General features: G+C 41.5%; 1 non-coding gene across 1 annotated transcript; it reads left to right on the plus strand.

The window, feature by feature from the left end:
* The first annotated feature begins 4,558 nt into the window (after positions 1-4,558).
* On the plus strand, positions 4,559-4,662 carry LOC130971228 (small nucleolar RNA R71). Its single transcript, XR_009082459.1, has one exon. It is a non-coding gene; the product is annotated as a small nucleolar RNA R71 (small nucleolar RNA).
* The last annotated feature ends 5,632 nt before the right edge of the window (positions 4,663-10,294 follow it).

The raw sequence follows: 10,294 nt of genomic DNA on the forward strand, positions 1-10,294 counted from the left end.
TACTAAAAACTAACTAAATCTTACTAGAAACATACTAAAAACAATGCCAAAAAGCGTACAAATTATCCGCTCATCCCAACACCAAACTTAAATTGTTGCTTGTCCTCAAGCAACTGAAAATCAAATAAGATAAAAAGAAGAGAATATGCAATGAATTCCAAAAACATCTATGAAGATCAGTATTAATTAGATGAGCGGGGCTTTTAGCTTTTTGCCTCTGAACAGTTTTGGCATCTCACTCTATCCTTTGAAACTCAGAATGATTGGCTTCTTTAGGAACTCAGAATCCAGATAGTGTTATTGATTCTCCTAGCTAAGTATGATGATTCTTGAACACAGCTACTTATTGAGTCTTGGCTGTGGCCCAAAGCACTCTGTCTTCCAGTATTACCACCGGATACATTCATGCCACAGACACATAATTGGGTGAACCTTTTCAGATTGTGACTCAGCTTTGCTAGAGTCCCCAACTAGAGGTGTCTAGGGTTCTTAAGCACACTCTTTTTGCCTTGGATCACAACTTTATTTCTTTCTTTTTCTTTCTTTTTTTTTTTTCGTTTTTCTACTTCTTTTGTCTCCCTTTTTTTTTGTATTCACTGCTTTTTCTTGCTTCAAGAATCATTTTTATGATTTTTCAGATCCTCAGTAACATGTCTCCTTTTTCATCATTCTTTCAAGAGCCAACATTCATGAACCACAAATTCAAAAGACATATGCACTGTTTAAGCATACATTCAGAAAACAAAAAGTGTTGCCACCACATCAAAATAATTAAACTGTTATAAAATTCAAAATTCATGCAATTCTTATCTTTTTCAATTAAGAACATTTTTCATTTAAGAGAGGTGATGGATTCATAGGACATTCATAACTTTTAGGCATAGACACTAATGATCACAAGACATAAACATAGATAAACATAAGCATAAAAATTCGAAAAACAAGAAAATAAAGAACAAGGAGATTAAAGAACGGGTCCACCTCAGTGATGGCGGCTTGTTCTTCCTCTTGAAGGTCTTATGGAGTGCTTGAGCTCCTCAATGTCTCTTCCTTGTCTTTGTTGCTCCTCTCTCATGATTCTTTGATCTTCTCTAATTTCATGGAGGAGGATGGAATGTTCTTGGTACTCCACCCTTAGTTGTCCCATGTTGGAACTCAATTCTCCTAGGGAGGTGTTCAGTTGCTCCCAATAGTCTTGTGGAGGAAAGTGCATCCCTTGAGGCATCTCAGGGATCTCATGATGAGAGGGGTCTCTTGTTTGCTCCATCCTTTTCTTTGTGATGGGCTTGTCCTCATCAATGAGGATGTCTCCCTCTATGTCAACTCCAACTGAATAACAGAGGTGACAAACTCCCTCTATGAATCATGATGGCCCGGTCTAGAGTCACTTCGGACCGGTTGCTAGTGGGAATGATTGAGCGTTGGATAAACTCCAACCATCCTCTAGCTATGGGCTTGAGGTCATGCCTTCTCAATTGAACCGGCTTTCCTCTTGAATCTCTCTTCCATTGGGCGCCCTCTTCACAAATGTCAGTGAGGACTTGGTCCAACCTTTGATCAAAGTTGACCCTTCTTGTGTAAGGATGTTCATCTCCTTGCATCATGGGCAAGTTGAATGCCAACCTCACATTTTCCGGACTAAAATCTAAGTATTTCCCTCGAACCATAGTAAGCCAATTCTTTGGGTTCGGGTTCACACTTTGATCATGGCTCTTGGTGATCCATGCATTGGCATAGAACTCTTGAACCATTAAGATTCCGACTTGTTGAATGGGGTTGGTAAGAACTTCCCAACCTCTTCTTCGGATCTCATGTCGGATCTCCGGATATTCACTCTTTTTGAGTGAAAAAGGGACCTCGGGGATCACCTTCTTCAAGGCCACAACTTCATAGAAGTGGTCTTGATGCACCCTTGAGATGAATCTCTCCATCTTCCATGACTCGGAGGTGGAAGCTTTTGCCTTCCCTTTCCTCTTTCTAGAGGTTTCTCCGGCCTTGGATGCCATAATGGTTATGGAAAACAAAAAGCATGCTTTTACCACACCAAACTTAAAAGGTTTGCTCGTCCTCGAGCAAAAGAAGAAGAAGAGAAGAAGAAGAAGAATGAGGAAGAAGGGAATGGCTTTGTGTTCGGCCAAAGAGGGGGAGAAGTGGTGTTTAGGTTGTGTGAAAATGAAGGGGTGAAGAAGGGTTTATATAGGAGAGGGGGGCTCATGGTTCGGTCATGTATGGGTGGGTTTGGGAGGGAAAGTGGTTTGAATTTGAAGGGTGAGGTAGGTGGGGTTTTGTGGAGGATGGATGTGAGTGGTGAAGAGAAGATGGGATTTGATAGGTGAAGGGTTTTTGGGGAAGAGGTATTGAGGTGATTGGTGAATGGAGAAGAAGAGAGAGAGTGGTGGGGTTGGTGGGGATCCTGTGGGGTCCACAGATCCTGAGGTGTCAAGGAAAAGTCATCCCTGCACCAAATGGCATGCAAAATTGCGTTTTTAGCCAATTCTGGCGTTAAACGCCGGGCTGGTGCCCATTTCTGGTGTTTAACGCCAGGTTCTTGCACTTTCCTGGCGTTTAACGCCAGTCTGGTGCCCCTTTCTGGCGTTAAACGCCCAGAATGGTGCCAGACTGGGCGTTAAACGCCCAACTGCTACTCTTACTGGCGTTTAAACGCCAGCAAGGCCTTCCTCCAGGGTGTGCTGTTTTTCTTCCTGTTTTTCATTCTGTTTTTGCTTTTTCAATTGATTTTGTGACTTCTCATGATCATCAATCTACAGAAAACATAAAATAACAAAGGAAAATATATAAAATATAACATTGGGTTGCCTCCCAACAAGCGCTTCTTTAGTTTCAGTAGCTTGACAGAGGTCTCTTATGGAGCCTCACAAATGCTCAGAGCAATGTTGGAACCTCCCAACACCAAACTTAGAGTTTGAATGTGGGGGTTCAACACCAAACTTAGAGTTTGGTTGTGGCCTCCCAACACCAAACTTAGAGTTTGACTGTGGGGACTCTGTTTGACTCTGATTTGAGAGAAGCTCTTCATGCTTCCTCTCCATGGTGACAGAGAGATATCCTTGAGCCTTAAACACAAAGGATTCTTCATTCACTTGAATGATCAGTTCACCTCCATCAACATCAATCACAGCCTTTGCTGTGGCTAGGAAGGGCCTGCCAAGGATGATGGATTCATCCATGCACTTCCCAGTCTCTAGGACTATGAAATCAGCAGGGATGCAATGGTCTTCAATCTTCACCAAAACATCCTCTACAAGTCCATAAGCTTGTTTTCTTGAATTGTCTGCCATCTCTAGTGATTCTTGCAGCTTGCACCTCAAGATCCCTAGCTTCTCCATTACAGAGAGAGGCATGAGGTTTACACTTGACCCTAAGTCACACAGAGCCTTCTTGAAGGTCATGGTGCCTATGGTACAAGGTATGGAGAACTTCTCAGGGTCCTGCCTCTTTTGAGGTAATTTCTGCCTAGACAAGTCATCCAATTCTTTGGTGAGCAAAGGGGGTTCATCCTCCCAAGTCTCATTTCCAAATAACTTGTCATTTAGCTTCATGATTGCTCCAAGGTATTTAGCAACTTGCTCTTCAGTGACATACTCATCCTCTTCAGAGGAGGAATACTCATCAGAGCTCATGAAAGGCAGAAGCAAGTCCAATGGAATCTCTATGGTCTCATTTTGAGCCTCAGATTCCCATGGTTCCTCATTGGGGAACTGTGTGGAGGCCAGTGGACGTCCATTGATATCTCCCTCAATGGCATTCACTGCCTCTCCTTCCTCTCCAAGTTCGGCCATGTTGATGGCCTTGCACTCTCCTTTTGGATTTTCTTCTGTATTACTTGGAAGAGTACTAGGAGGGAGTTCAGTAATTTTCTTGCTCAGCTGTCCCACTTGTGCCTCCAAATTCCTAATGGAGGACCTTGTTTCAGTCATGAAACTTTGAGTGGTTTTGATTAGATCAGAGACCATGGTTGCTAAGTCAGAGGGGTTCTGCTTAGAATTCTCTGTCTGTTGCTGAGAAGATGATGGAAAAGGCTTGCCATTGCTAAACCTGTTTCTTCCACCATTATTGTTGTTGAAACCTTGTTGAGGTCTCTGTTGATCCTTCCATGAGAAATTTGGATGATTTCTCCATGAAGAATTATAGGTGTTTCCATAGGGTTCTCCTAGGTAATTCACCTCTTCCATTGAAGGTTCTCAGGATCATAGGCTTCTTCTTCAATGAAGCATCCTTAGTACTGCTTGGTGCATTTTGCATTCCAGACAGACTTTGAGAAATCAAATGACTTGTTGAGTCAATTTTGTTCTAAGCCAGAATGGCATTCAGAGTATCAATCTCAAGAACTCCTTTCTTCTGATTTGTCCCATTGTTCAGAGGATTCCTTTCAGAAGTGTACATGAATTGGTTATTTGCAACCATTTCAATTAGTTCTTGAGCTTCTGTAGGCGTCTTCTTCAGATGAAGAGATCCTCCAGCAGAGCTATCCAAAGACATCTTGGATAGTTCAGAGAGACCATCATAGAAAATACCTATGATGCTCCATTCAGAAAGCATGTCAGATGGACATTTTCTGATCAATTGTTTGTATCTTTCCCAAGCTTCATAGAGGGATTCTCCATCCTTCTGTCTGAAGGTTTGGACTTCCACTCTAAGCTTACTCAATTTTTGAGGTGGAAAGAACTTTGCCAAGAAGGCATTGACTAGCTTTTCCCATGAGTCCAGGCTTTCTTTAGGTTGTGAGTCCAACCATGTCCTAGCTCTGTCTCTTACAGCAAAAGGGAATAGCATAAGTCTGTAGACCTCAGGGTCAACCCCATTAGTCTTGACAGTGTCACAGATTTGCAAGAATTCAGCTAAGAACTGATGAGGATCTTCCAATGGAAGTCCATGGAACTTGCAATTCTGTTGCATTAGAGAAACTAATTGAGGCTTAAGCTCAAGTTGTTTGCTCCAATGGCAGGGATAGAGATGCTTCCCATAGAAGTCGGAGTAGGTGCAGTAAAGTCACCCAGCACCTTCCTTGCATTGTTTGCATTGTTGTTATTTTCGGCTGCCATGTCTTCTTCTTCTTTGAAGATTTCTGTTAGGTCCTCTTCAGAGAGTTGTGCCTTAGCTTCTCTTAGCTTTCGCTTCAAGGTCCTTTCAGGTTCAGGGTCAGCTTCAACAAGAATGCCTTTGTCTTTGTTCCTGCTCATATGAAAGAGAAGAGAACAAGAAAATATGGAATCCTCTATGTCACAGTATAGAGACTCCTTGAAGTGTCAGAGGAACAGAAAAATAGAAAGAAGAGGTAGAAGAATTCGAACTTAATTAGATAGAGTTCGAATTGTGCATTGAGAAGGAGTGGTACTCCATAAATAGAAGGATGTGGGAAGAGAGGAAGAAATTTTCGAAAATCAAGTGAAATATTTTGAAAACATTTTTGAAAAACTTTAATTGATTTTCGAAAATCAAGAGTGGGAAAGAAATCAAGTAATTTTTGAAAAAGATTTTGAAATTAGAAATAAAAAAGATATGATTAAAAACTGTTTTAAAAAGATGTGATTAAAAAGATATGATTGAAAAGTTATGGTTTTAAAAAGATATGATTGAAAACTATTTTAAAAAGATTTGATTTTAAAAATTAATGACTTGCTTAACAAGAAAAGATATGATTCAAACATTAAACCTTTCTCAACAGAAAAGGCAATATACTTGAAATGTTGAATCAAATCATTAATTGATAGCAAGTATCTTTGAAAAAGGAAAGAAATTGATTTTGAAAACATTTGATTGAAAAGATATGATTTGATTTTAAAAAACTTTGAAAACTTGAAAAAAATTGATTTTGAAAACAAAATCCTCCCCCTTGTGCCATCCTGGCGTTAAACGCCCAGAATGGTGCACATTCTGGCATTTAACGCCCAATGTCCTACCTTTTTGGGTGTTAAACGCCCAACCAGGCACCCTGGCTGGCGTTTAAACGCCAGTCTGTCCTTCTTCACTGGGCGTTTTGAACGCCCAGCTTTTTCTGTGTAATTCCTCTGCTGCATGTTCTGAATCTTCAGTTCCTTGTACTATTGACTTGAAAATAGAACCAAGATCAAATAAACAATGCATGCAAGACACCAAACTTAAAATCAGACACTAAACTCAAACAAGAAACATAAAATATTTTTGGTTTTTATGATTTTTATAATTTTTTTGTGCTTTTTCGAAAATTATATGAAAATAGAAAATAAAGGTTTCAGAATTCTCAATTTGGATTCCAGGAATCATTGCAATGTTAGTCTAAAACTCCGGTCCAGGAATTAGACATGGCTTCACAGCCAGCCAAGCTTTCAAAGAAAGCTTCGGTCCAAAACACTAGACATGGCCAATGGCCAGCCAAGCCTTAGCAGATCATTGCTCCAATAGCAAGATTGATAGAAATCAACAAGCTCTTGTGATGATAGGTTGAAACCTCGGTCCAATAAGATTAGACATGGCTTCTCAGCCAGCCAGACGTCAACAGATCATCATGAAACACTATAATTTATTCTTAAGAACTCTTAAGAAAAATACCTAATCTAAGCAACAAGATGAACCGTCAGTTGTCCATACTCAAAACAATCCCCGGCAACGGCGCCAAAAACTTGGTGCGCGAAATCGTGATCACTACAACTTCGCACAACTAACCAGCAAGTGCACTGGGTCGTCCAAGTAATAAACCTTACGCGAGTAAGGGTCGATCCCACGGAGATTGTTGGTATGAAGCAAGCTATGGTCACCTTGTAAATCTTAGTCAGGCAGACTCAAATGGGTATAGATGATGAATAAAACATAAAGATAAAGATAGAGATACTTATGTATATCATTGGTGAGAGCTTCAGATAAGCGTATGAAGATACTGTCCCTTCCGTCTCTCTGCTTTCCTACTGTCTTCATCCAATCCTTCTTACTCCTTTCCATGGCAAGCTGTATGTAGGGTTTCACCGTTGTCAGTGGCTACCTCCCATCCTCTCATTGGAAATGTTCAACGCACCCTGTCACGGCACGGCTATCCATCTCGGTTCTCAATCAGGCCGGAATAGAATCCAGTGATTCTTTTGCGTCTGTCACTAACGCCCCGCCCTCAGGAGTTTGAAGCACGTCACAGTCATTCAATCATTGAATCCTACTCAGAATACCACAGACAAGGTTTAGACCTTCCGGATTCTCTTGAATGCCGCCATCAGTTCTAGCTTATACCACGAAGATTCCGGTTAAAGAACCCAAGAGATAAACATTAGAGCCTTGTTTGCTTGTAGAACAAGAGTGGTTGTCAGTCACTTTGTTCATCAGTGAGAATGATGATGAGTGTCACATAATCATCACATTCATCAAGTTCTTGAGTGCGAATGAATATCTTGGAACAAGAATAAGCTGAATTGAATAGAAGAACAATAGTAATTGCATTAATACTCGAGGTACAGCAGAGCTCCACACCTTAATCTATGGTGTGTAGAAACTCCACCGTTGAAAATACATAAGAACAAGGTCTAGGCATGGCCGTGAGGCCAGCCTCCCAAAGTGATCAAAAGATCTAAAGAACAAAAGATTCCAAAGATCAGAAGATGAAAATACAATAGTAAAAGGTCCTATATATAGAGAACTAGTAGCCTAGGGTGTACAGAGATGAGTAATGACATAAAAATCCACTTCCGGGCCCACTTGTGTGCTTGGGCTGAGCAATGAAGCATTTTCGTGTAGAGACTCTTCTTGGAGTTAAACGCCAGCTTTTACGCCAGTTTGGGCGTTTAACTCCCATTTAGGTGCCAGTTCCGGCGTTTAACGCTGGGAAATCTGAAGGTGACTTTGAACGCCGGTTTGGGCCATTAAATCTTGGGCAAAGTATGGACTATCATATAGTGCTGGAAAGCCCAGGATGTCTACTTTCCAACGCCGTTGAGAGCGCACCAATTGGGCTTCTGTAGCTCCAGAAAATCCACTTCGAGTGCAGGGAGGTCAGAATCCAACAGCATCTGCAGTCCTTTTCAGTCTCTGGATCAGATTTTTGCTCAGGTCCATCAATTTCAGCCAGAAAATACCTGAAATCACAGAAAAACACACAAACTCATAGTAAAGTCCAGAAAAGTGAATTTTAACTAAAAACTAATAAAAATATACTAAAAACTCAACTCAAACTACTAAAAACATACTAAAAATAATGCCAAAAAGCGTACAAATTATCCGCTCATCATTGGTCCCTTCCGTCTCTCTGCTTTCCTACTGTCTTCATCCAATCCTTCTTACTCCTTTCCATGGCAAGCTTATGCAAGGGTTTCACCGTTGTCAATGACTGCCTCCCATCCTCTCAGTGGAAATGTTCAACGCACCCTGTCACGGCACGGCTATCCATCTGTCGGTTTTCGATCAGGCCAGAATAGAATCCAGTGATTCTTTTGCGTCTGTCACTAACGCCCCGCCCTCAGGAGTTTGAAGCACGTCACAGTCATTCAATCATTGAATCCTACTCAGAATACCACAGACAAGGTTAGACCTTCCGGATTCTCTTGAATGCCGCCATCAGTTCTTGCCTATACCACGAAGACTCTGATCTCACGGAATGGCTGGCTCGTTTGTCAGGCGAGCGCTCGGTTGTCAGGCGATCAACCATGCATCGTGTATCAGGAATCCAAGAGATATTCACCCAATCTAAGGTAGAACGGAGGTGGTTGTCAGTCACACGTTCATAGGTGAGAATGATGATGAGTGTCACGGATCATCACATTCATCAAGTTGAAGAACAAGTGATATCTTGGAACAAGAACAAGCGGAATTGAATAGAAGAACAATAGTAATTGCATTAATACTCGAGGTACAGCAGAGCTCCACACCTTAATCTATGGTGTGTAGAAACTCCACCGTTGAAAATACATAAGAACAAGGTCTAGGCATGGCCGTGAGGCCAGCCTCCCAAAGTGATCAAAAGATCTAAAGATCAAAAGATTTCAAAGATCAGAAGATGAAAATGCAATAGTAAAAGGTCCTACTTATATGGAACTAGTAGCCTAAGGATTACAAAGATGAGTAAATGACATAAAAATCCACTTCCGGGCCCACTTGGTGTGTGCTTGGGCTGAGCAATGAAGCATTTTTCGTGTAGAGACTCTTCTTGGAGTTAAACGCTAGCTTTGGTGCCAGTTTGGGCGTTTAACTCCCATTCTTGTGCCAGTTCCGGCGTTTAACGCTGGGAATTCTGAGGGTGACTTTGAACGCCAGTTTGGGCCATCAAATCTTGGGCAAAGTATAGACTATCATATATTGCTGGAAATCCCAGGATGTCTACTTTCCAACGCCGTTGAGAGCGCGCCAATTGGGCTTCTGTAGCTCCAGAAAATCCACTTCGAGTGCAAGGTCAGAATCCAACAGCATCTGCAGTCCTTTTCAGTCTCTGAATCAGATTTTTGCTCAGGTCCCTCAATTTCAGCCAGAAAATACCTGAAATCACAGAAAAACACACAAACTCATAGTAAAGTCCAGAAAAGTGAATTTTAACTAAAAACTAATAAAAATATACTAAAAACTAACTAAATCTTACTAGAAACATACTAAAAACAATGCCAAAAAGCGTACAAATTATCCGCTCATCAATGACCATGACAACGACCACGACTCAGGATTGGAAGATAGAACGCCGCATAAAAATATGGATACTATACTCAGAGATACGCTGGAACCCAACAAGAATCCATCAAATCCGGGAGCAATAGAAGCGCTTCAAAATCGATTGGAGCAACTTGAGAAAGAAGCCCAACATCAACGTGAAAAGGAAGAAGATCTACGTCGGGAGATAAGGTGGCGCCGAGAATTAGAAGACAAGCTTATAAAACTTGAAGCTGATCTCAAAACTAAAGCTACTCGGCCATCTACAGAAGACACCCCTCAGAAAGATCGAGATCCATTCACCAGAGAAATTATGAAGACCAAAATCCCAAAGGATTTCAAACTTCCGGATATGACGCTGTATGACGGCACCTCAGACCCCAACCACCATCTCAGCAACTTCAGAAGTAGAATGTACCTCACTGATGCCTCAGATGCAGTTCGCTGTAAAGCCTTTCCAACAACTCTCACCAAGACAGCCATTAAATGGTTCGACAACCTGCCTCTAAAATCCATCTCAAGTTTCGACGACTTGGCCAAAAAGTTCCTGGCCCGATTCTCCATACAAAAGGACAAAGCCAAACACGCACCCAGTCTACTCGGGATCAAGCAAGGAGATCGAGAAAGTCTTCGCAACTACATGGAGAGATTCAACAAAACATGCATGGACATACAAAATCTA

Source organism: Arachis stenosperma, chromosome 3 (assembly GCF_014773155.1).
Source record: "Arachis stenosperma cultivar V10309 chromosome 3, arast.V10309.gnm1.PFL2, whole genome shotgun sequence".
Lineage (NCBI taxonomy): Eukaryota > Viridiplantae > Streptophyta > Magnoliopsida > Fabales > Fabaceae > Arachis > Arachis stenosperma.